The 8,551-nt window shown below is 51.6% G+C and overlaps 1 pseudogene; it reads right to left on the bottom strand.

The window, feature by feature from the left end:
• Window positions 1-1,208: 1,208 nt before the first annotated feature.
• LOC149809250 (DEAD-box ATP-dependent RNA helicase 28-like) lies at window positions 1,209-8,309 on the bottom strand (annotated as a pseudogene).
• Between the last annotated feature and the right edge of the window lie 242 nt (window positions 8,310-8,551).

The raw sequence follows: 8,551 nt of genomic DNA, 5'->3' as shown, positions 1-8,551 counted from the left end.
GCCACCTTCTTTGGGCTGGCGTATCTCTCTTGTTCCTTTTCTTTAGCTGTGGATCAGCTGCTGGGCGTGGTCAAGGAAAGTGCAGATGCCGCACGAAAGGATGTTGCATGGCAAGCTCTCTTATTGCAACATGGGTAAGACACGAAGAGGGTGATTCCTGGTCAAGTTATCTCTTAGCCACGCCGCATCTTCGATATAATCATTTCCAGTGAGTGGATACTTATTCCCACCATTACTGGAAGCCACAAACATGTGAAGGCATCGCTGTTTACACACAGCAAATGCCACACTTACTGGAGGAGTCCGGTGTACGCTAGTGTGCTAGCGTCTGGATGTGCCTCTGATGGCTGAACGCACCACTACAAAGTATGTGCTGAGAGAAGGCATGTTGGATTATCGATGCTGGATAATCGACTATGTATGTGCTTGCAGTGATATAAATGATTAAATATGATGGGCTGGTGAATCTGTGACATTCACAAACACAAAGATGAGCATAGATGAATGGTTGAGGCTTCTTGTACTTTGAAATGAGGCTTCTGTGCATTCGCATACATGGTCACTGGAAGTCCGCACGGGTGAGCCAAACAGAGTTGGCACACTCTACTTGTGACGTTGTCATATCGTCGCTATTTCTTGCTATATATTTGGTGTATACATGATCTAGCTATCTTTGTTTTCCTTCGTGTGCAAGATTGGCAATGGCCGTGTCGAGGTCGCCTGTGAAATTTGTTGAAAAGTTAACTTGGCACTGTTCCACGGTTACACTCTCACCAGGACGTATCTCTACAGGGTGGACTTCTCCCCTCGAACCCCCCCTTTTCTCATCTGCGACTTTTGGTTCTGTAGAAATTGAAGTGGCATAAGCGCGTGCCCATATCGGTGATTCCTGTCCATGCTGTGAATAGGATGTGACTGCCTCAGCTTTGATTCGTCTTGTCTGGGAGCTTTACCACACCTGGCCAAGCACTTCACAGCCATGGCAATGCCATCGTACACAGGTATCCAAGATAGGCGCGTCGATGAGCGGACGAATGCATGCCGAGGTGCATTGCCACTTCCGAATCGTGTACGAACACTGAAGCAACGCCTGCGAGATTGTCTCATGAACCAGCTTCTTGAAGTAGGAAGCCTTGTGTAGGGAACGAGACCTAGGCGCTCTCACCCCCAATATCTACCTGAATCGCCAGGCAATCTAGGGGCTCGTCTCACATCCCTAGCCTCAGAGATATCCTCAGAGACGTTGCATCAGATTCCGACATTGCATCGCAAAACTATAATACAAAACTACAAAACTCATCATAAACATGGTCCTACCAGAACCTAGCTTCACATATGAAAGCGGGCATTTTGGCAGATTGTGAAGGCGTCATGTCAGAACAGAACGTTGAACAACACATCATCTTCGTCATGTGAAGAGCTCATGCATTACTTCTTGCGCTTATGCCGAGCTTTACTTTTGAACTGGCTCTTGCCTTTCCCGCCACGGGCAAACCTAGCCTTCTCCGACTTGCTCGGACCCTGGGCAATGCGTTTGGCAGACCCACTCCGGCCCCCACCTTCGTACACACGAGACACCCGAGGCGCCTTTACGCCGGTGGGGGTCTGAGTCAGACTCCGCAGAGATCTTCCTCTTCTTGTTGGCCTTTTGCTTGGTGTTGGTGATCCCAGTCACGGCAGTCAACGCGGCCTTGGCAGACTCCTTCGGCTTTGTACCACCTTCTCGCATCTTGCGTGCTGCACTCTTGGCTGCTTTCACTCTGCCCATGTGTTTCTCTGTCTCCACTACGTGCTGAGGAGGCGGCCTCGTCACGACTTTTTCACCTGTGGCACGATCACGATGATGGATGATGTATCTTTTCAAAACACTACCGCATTCACATGGACATTGACAACTCCAAGACATACTTGGGAACCAGTGCTACCCTTAGCGCCACCTGATCTACTGTCTCTGCTGTAGGCAATGTGAGATTTTAGATTCAAACATGCAGTGTGGGCTACCTTACCAGGTGACCAGCTATCTCAAGGTAGCCACGACACATACTCTGACGCACCTGATGATGATGTATCTTTTCACAACACTACCGCATCCACAAGGACATTGGCAGATCCAGGTACCACTTGGGAATTACACCGCCAGATCAGGATAAAGGAGGGATGCGTGATGAACCAGTGCATCGCCAGACCCTCAGATTTTTCGGGTCCAGATACCGAATTTTTTTGGATTCTGGGGACAAAAGTGTGGGTCGAAACTTGTTCTGGCGAAGCGCTGTGATGAATGCGATCAAATCGGCCTTCTGAGAGCACTCAGAGGTGACTGAAAAGAGAGCAACAGCTTGTTCAATGAGTATCGCGTACCTTTGCTCGAGGCGTTGCGGGCATCCTTGGCGGCTCGGCCTTTGCCTTTGGCGCCTTTCTCCGGGGGGCTTCCTCCCCTCGTTTCCCAGCGTCTTCCAGCGCCTTCTTCTCCTTCGGCGTCAAGAACCACTCCTTCTTCGGCCGGCCCATGATCTCAGCTTCATGCTCGATCATGTTTGCGGCCTTGGACGCCTCCATCTCTGCCTTGCGCAGCTCCTTGTCTTGCCTCTCTTCCTGTGCTTGCGCTGGCGAGTCAAGAGGTGGCAGATGTTATTGAGGCGGTTTGTCCTTACCGTAGTGATGATGATGATGTATCTTTTTACAACACTACCGCATCCACATGGACATTGGCAACTCCAAGAACTACTTGGGAAATGTAGTCTAGACAACAATTGGGCAGATGAGGCTGCGTTGCCTGACGGATAATATTTATCTACTTTCCTGTTCATCCAGAAACTAGATGCAAGTCGATAATATTGGTACCTATAGGTACGCTCAGAGCCCCGTTGTGTTGCGTAGCTTGGTACATGGAACAATCTAGCCCATAGAAAGTACAGCCTGAGTATACCAGGGGCTGTGATCACCATGAGGGTACACATGGAATCCCTTGGAAACGCGCTAGAGTGTACTGCTGGAGAGGTAGAACTCTACAGAGGCTGCACATATCTGGCGAACAAGCAGCTCCTGAACAAACCACACACACAAAAATAGGCTGCACGAAATGGTCACGAGCAAACACTCCCAAGTAGTACTTGCAATTGCCAACGTCTACGTGGATGCGGCAGCACTGTGAAAAGGCACTTCGAATAGCTTGGACTTCTCAATGCGCAGCTCCTGAACAGCCCAAGCGAACAAATTCAGGCTGCACAAAAGACTACGAGCTATCAGACTTAAGCGATCCATACCTGAATGATGTCCTCGACCTGTGCGTACAGCCGCTCAGCTTTCGAGCGCCAAGCGGCTACAACTGTGTCTGGCACCGCCCGTGCCGCGAGGGGCACCCTAACCTGTTTAACGATCTCTTTGATCGTTTTGCGGTCTCCGTCCTCGACAAACGTGATGGCAAGGCCCTCACTCCCAGCGCGGGCCGTCCGGCCGATTCGGTGCAAGTAGACGTCGACTGAGGAGGGGCAGTCGTAGTTTATGACAGTCGTCACCGCGGTGATGTCCAGCCCTCGAGCAGCAACGTCAGTCGCGATGAGGATTGACGCGTCTCCTCGGCGAAATGCGTCGAGCGCCTCTAGCCTCGCCGCTTGTGTCATGTCTCCGTGCAGCTCGACCGCCGCCTGCAGAACGCACAGTCACGCGTGCGTCAGCATGACGGGCATCATGCAGTCTTGTTCAGATCGACGCTGTTTGTGAAGGCCACGAGGGAGTGACGTGGCAGTCAGCCTCAGCTGCGACAGTAGATGAGGTTTGTGTGACAAACTTTGAAATACTCAGGGCTTGTCAAACATCTCCCAGGGAGCACTTGGGGGGTTGCCGGTGTCCATGTAGATACGGTAATGATTCAAGATCAAACGTCACCATCTTATCTCTAGAAATACTTGACCCGGGAACATCGTTATCGCAGAAGATAAAGTCATGCTGATCATCTGCTATGAACAGATGCTCCGAAGGATCATATGATGTATGTAACCTTTTACAACAATGCCACATCCACATGAAATTGGCAACTCCATGAACTACTTGAGAATCATATGCCCAATTGTATTCAGCAATGCCAGGCAGCATTTTGCCAGACTGTAGCTTTTGCGGACAACGCAGGATTAGTTGGGACAGAAATGGGTGTCGGAACCCATTCTGGCTGAGCGCTGGCACCATATACGCACGACAGCCACCGCTCGACCGCGCATCACACCAAACAGCAAATGCGTGTCTGTTTGATTGACCTCGTGACTAAGCTTGTATCACAGCGTATATCTGGCATAAAATGCTGACTGCTGTGATCAGATTGTGTAGGTGTTGATGCAACAAATGGGCAGCCAACCAAGTACGCTTGTGAACAGGCCGACTCGTGATATGTGGAGCATTGCGACTGACAACAGACAAATAAGGACAAGACGATAACAGACAGATGACGGACAAGAGGAACACTGTCTCACCTGGAGCTGAGTCAGCCCGAGAAGGATTTTGAGCTTGTGCACGCGCCACTTGTGCGTGCAGAAAACGATGCAGCGCTTGTCCCGGAGTGCGCGCGCGCACAACGCGAGGATGTGCGCGTCCTTGTCATTGGCCAGAGAGCCCTTTAGCCGAACCACCTCCTGCCGCAGCTTCGCAGGAGCAGCTGCCTTCTTGTCGGCAGCCAAACGAACCGGCTGCTGTAGGGACAGCTCGACGAGTTTCCGGACTTCATCCGTCATAGTTGCGGAAAAAAGCAGGGTTTGGCGCTTCTTTGGCGCCATCTTCACAATCTGCTTGATCTGCACACCACCGCTTGCAATTTCAAGGCTTGAGTGAAGCCTGTGTATGCAAGGGCCTGTTACTTATTTATAGAACCATGCAAGCGAGTCGGGCTGGTATGACTTGGTGGTAGCCTGACACAGCACATGCGGTTTAGTGCAGGTAGAGAGTGCAGTGTACGTCTTATCTCTCGTAGTCATTCAGACCCGATATCGCCATATTCGAACATCTACGTGCATTTGCATGGTTTCGGGCTGCGTTGTAGTGATGATGGTGTATCTTATGTTGCTTGCTGACTATATCTTCCCATTATCTATGTGATGTAAATGATATATCTTAATACAACAGTACCGCATCCGCTTGGACATCGGCGGCTCCAGACACTGTTTACACTGGCTTCATGCCCCCCATTCTCGAAGCACAACAAAGCTAGCGGAATGCAGGCTTCTGAGCTTGTACACGAGCGTATACCTGGTACCAGAAATGATGAGTTTTGTTATCTACTTGTGCACCTTCTTATCCAACAAATGGGCAGCCAACCACAGGCTCCATGCCAGGAACTCCACATCTCTGGCGGTCAGATTGGCCACGGCTTTTGGTTCCGGTGATATTGCATGAATAACGCCATCAACTATGCCAAGTGTTCAGTGATTTCTCAGCTGTGCATGGTCCCTCGAGCGGTGAGAAGAAGCCATGAAATTGTCAATAGCTCACCTCCTCCATGAACCCCATATCCAGAAGGCGGTCAGCCTCGTCGAGGACCAGAGCCGAGAGGGAGTCCAGCTCGAACGACATCGTGTTGAGGATGTGGTCGATGATGCGGCCCGGAGTGGCTACTACAATCTCCGGCCCCTTGCGTAGCTCCGCTGCTGCTGAGTCATCGATAGCCCCCCCACCACAATCGCGGCGCGGATGTCCGTGAACTGCGCAAGCTTTGTGATCATGCTGTGCACCTGTAGCCACGAAAAGCCCAGGGTAAGATCACGCTGCCAGTGCTTCGTCAGAACGGGGTTCGACCCCCCTTTGCCCCAAATATTCACAGAGTCTCAGGCACCACGGCCCGCGAATAACAGGGTTTGGCGTACGCTGCCAATGGCTGCTCAGGGTTACACATTTGCGACGTAAACAATTACACAAGCTAGGTCTGAATTTGAGCACCCTCGCTTTGAATCTAGGTTTTCCTGCAAGGTTTCCCTACATGTGACCCACCACTTGCAGAGCCGTTCCTTCCGCAAAAGACGCACAAGAGACACAGCAACAGGCAGCAACGGTGCAAGCAAGGGGCACAGCAACGGGGGCGGAAGAAAGAGCATCACGACGCAACTAGGGCGGAAAGGGAGGCAGCAGCAAGAGCGACAGTGCTTTGCCAGAATGGGTTTCAACTGCCCGTTTCTGCTGCAAAATTCATGCATATTTTGGGGCATCTGGACCCAAAATGGACAGGTTCTGGCAAAACACTGGGCAAAGAGAGAAAGCAAGGCACCTGGACAGCGAGTTCGCGCACGGGCGCAAGAACTAGCACGTACGTTGCGACGATGCGCTTCTGACGATAGAGCAGCCGCTCTAAGAGGGGGAGCGCAAATGCGGCTGTCTTGCCTGAGCCAGTGATGGCGGAGCCCACGATGTCTCTGCCCATCAACGCGAGCGGGATGCAAGCGGCCTGGATCGGCGTCGGCCGCTCGTAGCCCAGTGCAGTGCATGCTTTGATGAGCGGGCGTGAGATATTCAGCTCCGCGAAGCCCTTTGCTGCGAACTGTGTACTGGCCGGCTGCGGGTCGAAGAACGCAGGGCTGCCATCGGCGCGTACGCGCCCCCCCCCCCCCCCCTTTCACTGTGTCGTCACCATCTTCGTCACCATCGTCTTCGCTGCTATCGCAGCTCGCTGTTGCGAGCGCCCTTCCCCGTTGCTGACCCTTGGCCTGCTGCATGTGTGCGTCCTCCGCGTCGCTACCTGGGTCGTCTGTGCCTTCGCTCTCTGCGTTTCCGGCTTCTTCGCCGTCCTCGCTTGCCATGTCATCATCGCCATCTGACTCGCCCTCCTCTGCATCCCCCTCGCTCTCGTCGTCGCCGTCCGTGCTCTCGTCTTCGCCGTCTTCTTCGCTTGAGCCCTCTTTTCCCTCGACTGCTTCTCCGCCATCATCGTCCTCGTCTATCTCACCTACGTCATGGTACAACCAGACTTCACACGAGATCCAGCTAGTTGAGATGGGAGCACTCGAACACACAGCAGGGCTTGTAAAATCACACGAGGTCATCCGAACATTCGTTCCGAACATGAAAAGTTTAGATCACCTAAGACGAACAAATTTCAAAAGCGATGATTCCCAAGTAGTTCTTGGAGTTGCCAATGTCCATGTGGATAGACATTGGTAGTGTTGCAAAAAGATACATCATCATCATGAACTGAAGTGAAGCTTTCCAGAGCTTCGGGACATCTAAAGCAAGGAAGGCATTTCCTCATCGCACCTGGTAGTGCATCATCTTCTGAGTCGTCGCTGTCTGGCTCTACCTCTGCGTGCTTTCGTTTCTGTGAAGCTTTGTTCTGCTTCTTGGCTTCCTTCCGTTCAGCTAGCTGAGACACCCTTGCTTTGATCTTGTCATCCAACGATGACTGCCCAGGATGCTTTGGGGCATGCTTCAGCACTGCTGCATGGCACCTCCTCGTGTGAGTCCTTTCTCAACAAGGATCATGTGAAAATGTGGCTTCTCGAGAGACCTCAGGGCGAGTTTTGCGGTGCATTAACACCGATTTACGTTGCCTCTGTATCATGCTACTCAGACAATCACTTGCGTATCTTGCAGCATACTGTCATGCCAAGTAGCGTTCAAAACGTTGCCTGGCTAGACCATGTGGAGATGGCGCACATATGAGTGTGCGTGCCAGAAGATGCAGTTCCTGAGACATCCAAATCTGCACGAAACGTATGTAGCCCCCAGCGACCTGGATACGTCCAGGCAGCTGTCTTTGGCACCTCATGTTCGGAAACATGTGCCATGAAGACAAAAACATGGAATATGATTTAGTGCGACAGAATTCAGCGCAACGAAGCCCGCGGGCTCCTGGTTATGCCACAGCATCAAGGGCTGTCAAGGACAGGACCCTATTCAGAGGCGACGCCTCTCAAGCTGAGAAACAAGAGCATCCATTCCGTCGAGGAGTTATGACATATAGAGCTGCACACGCATCACAGCTTGTGGAACGGGACTGTCTTTATTGCTCATCGAAGTATCAGCTATACACAGGGTTTGCAACATAACGACGAGCGAACCTTGGAATGGCACTAGGTTGTTCAGCACCGCATGGCTCTACGTTACGAAGCTCATGATACATTTTTAGTAGCGCAGAAACACGCAATCGCAAGCAGTGAGCACTGAGCTCGTCCAATACGTGAGTTGGCGGCTGACCATCGTGAGCACTCATGATGAAAATTGCGAAGACAATGCAAGTAGTTCAACAGAAGAACAATGAACCTACCTGTGAATTCCCATGGGTCCGCATCTTCATTTGCTCCGTCGAACGCAAACTTGAAGTCCGGATTGAACTCCATCTCGTTATTATCCCCGTCGCCTATGGACTTGGTACGAAATCAAAGAACGGTTCATCTGCGACAAGGATGGCTAAACACCAAAGCTGACGATGCGGGGTATCCGATAATCTGCACATCATCAGCGCCCGCCGCTCACGCACTTTCATAAAGAAATCAGCATATCCAGACACGGAAGACACCATGTCACACGTGTGTATACATCTCACAATGCATGGAAGAGGTGCAAAAAATGCGTAAGCATC

The sequence above is a fragment of the Nuphar pumila genome, unplaced genomic scaffold, assembly GCF_984573655.1.
Source record: "Nuphar pumila unplaced genomic scaffold, dmNupPumi1.hap1.1 HAP1_SCAFFOLD_1488, whole genome shotgun sequence".
Classification (NCBI taxonomy): Eukaryota; Viridiplantae; Streptophyta; class Magnoliopsida; order Nymphaeales; family Nymphaeaceae; genus Nuphar; species Nuphar pumila.
Note: the sequence above shows the minus strand (reverse complement) of the source record. Positions and strands in the feature narration are given on the sequence as shown.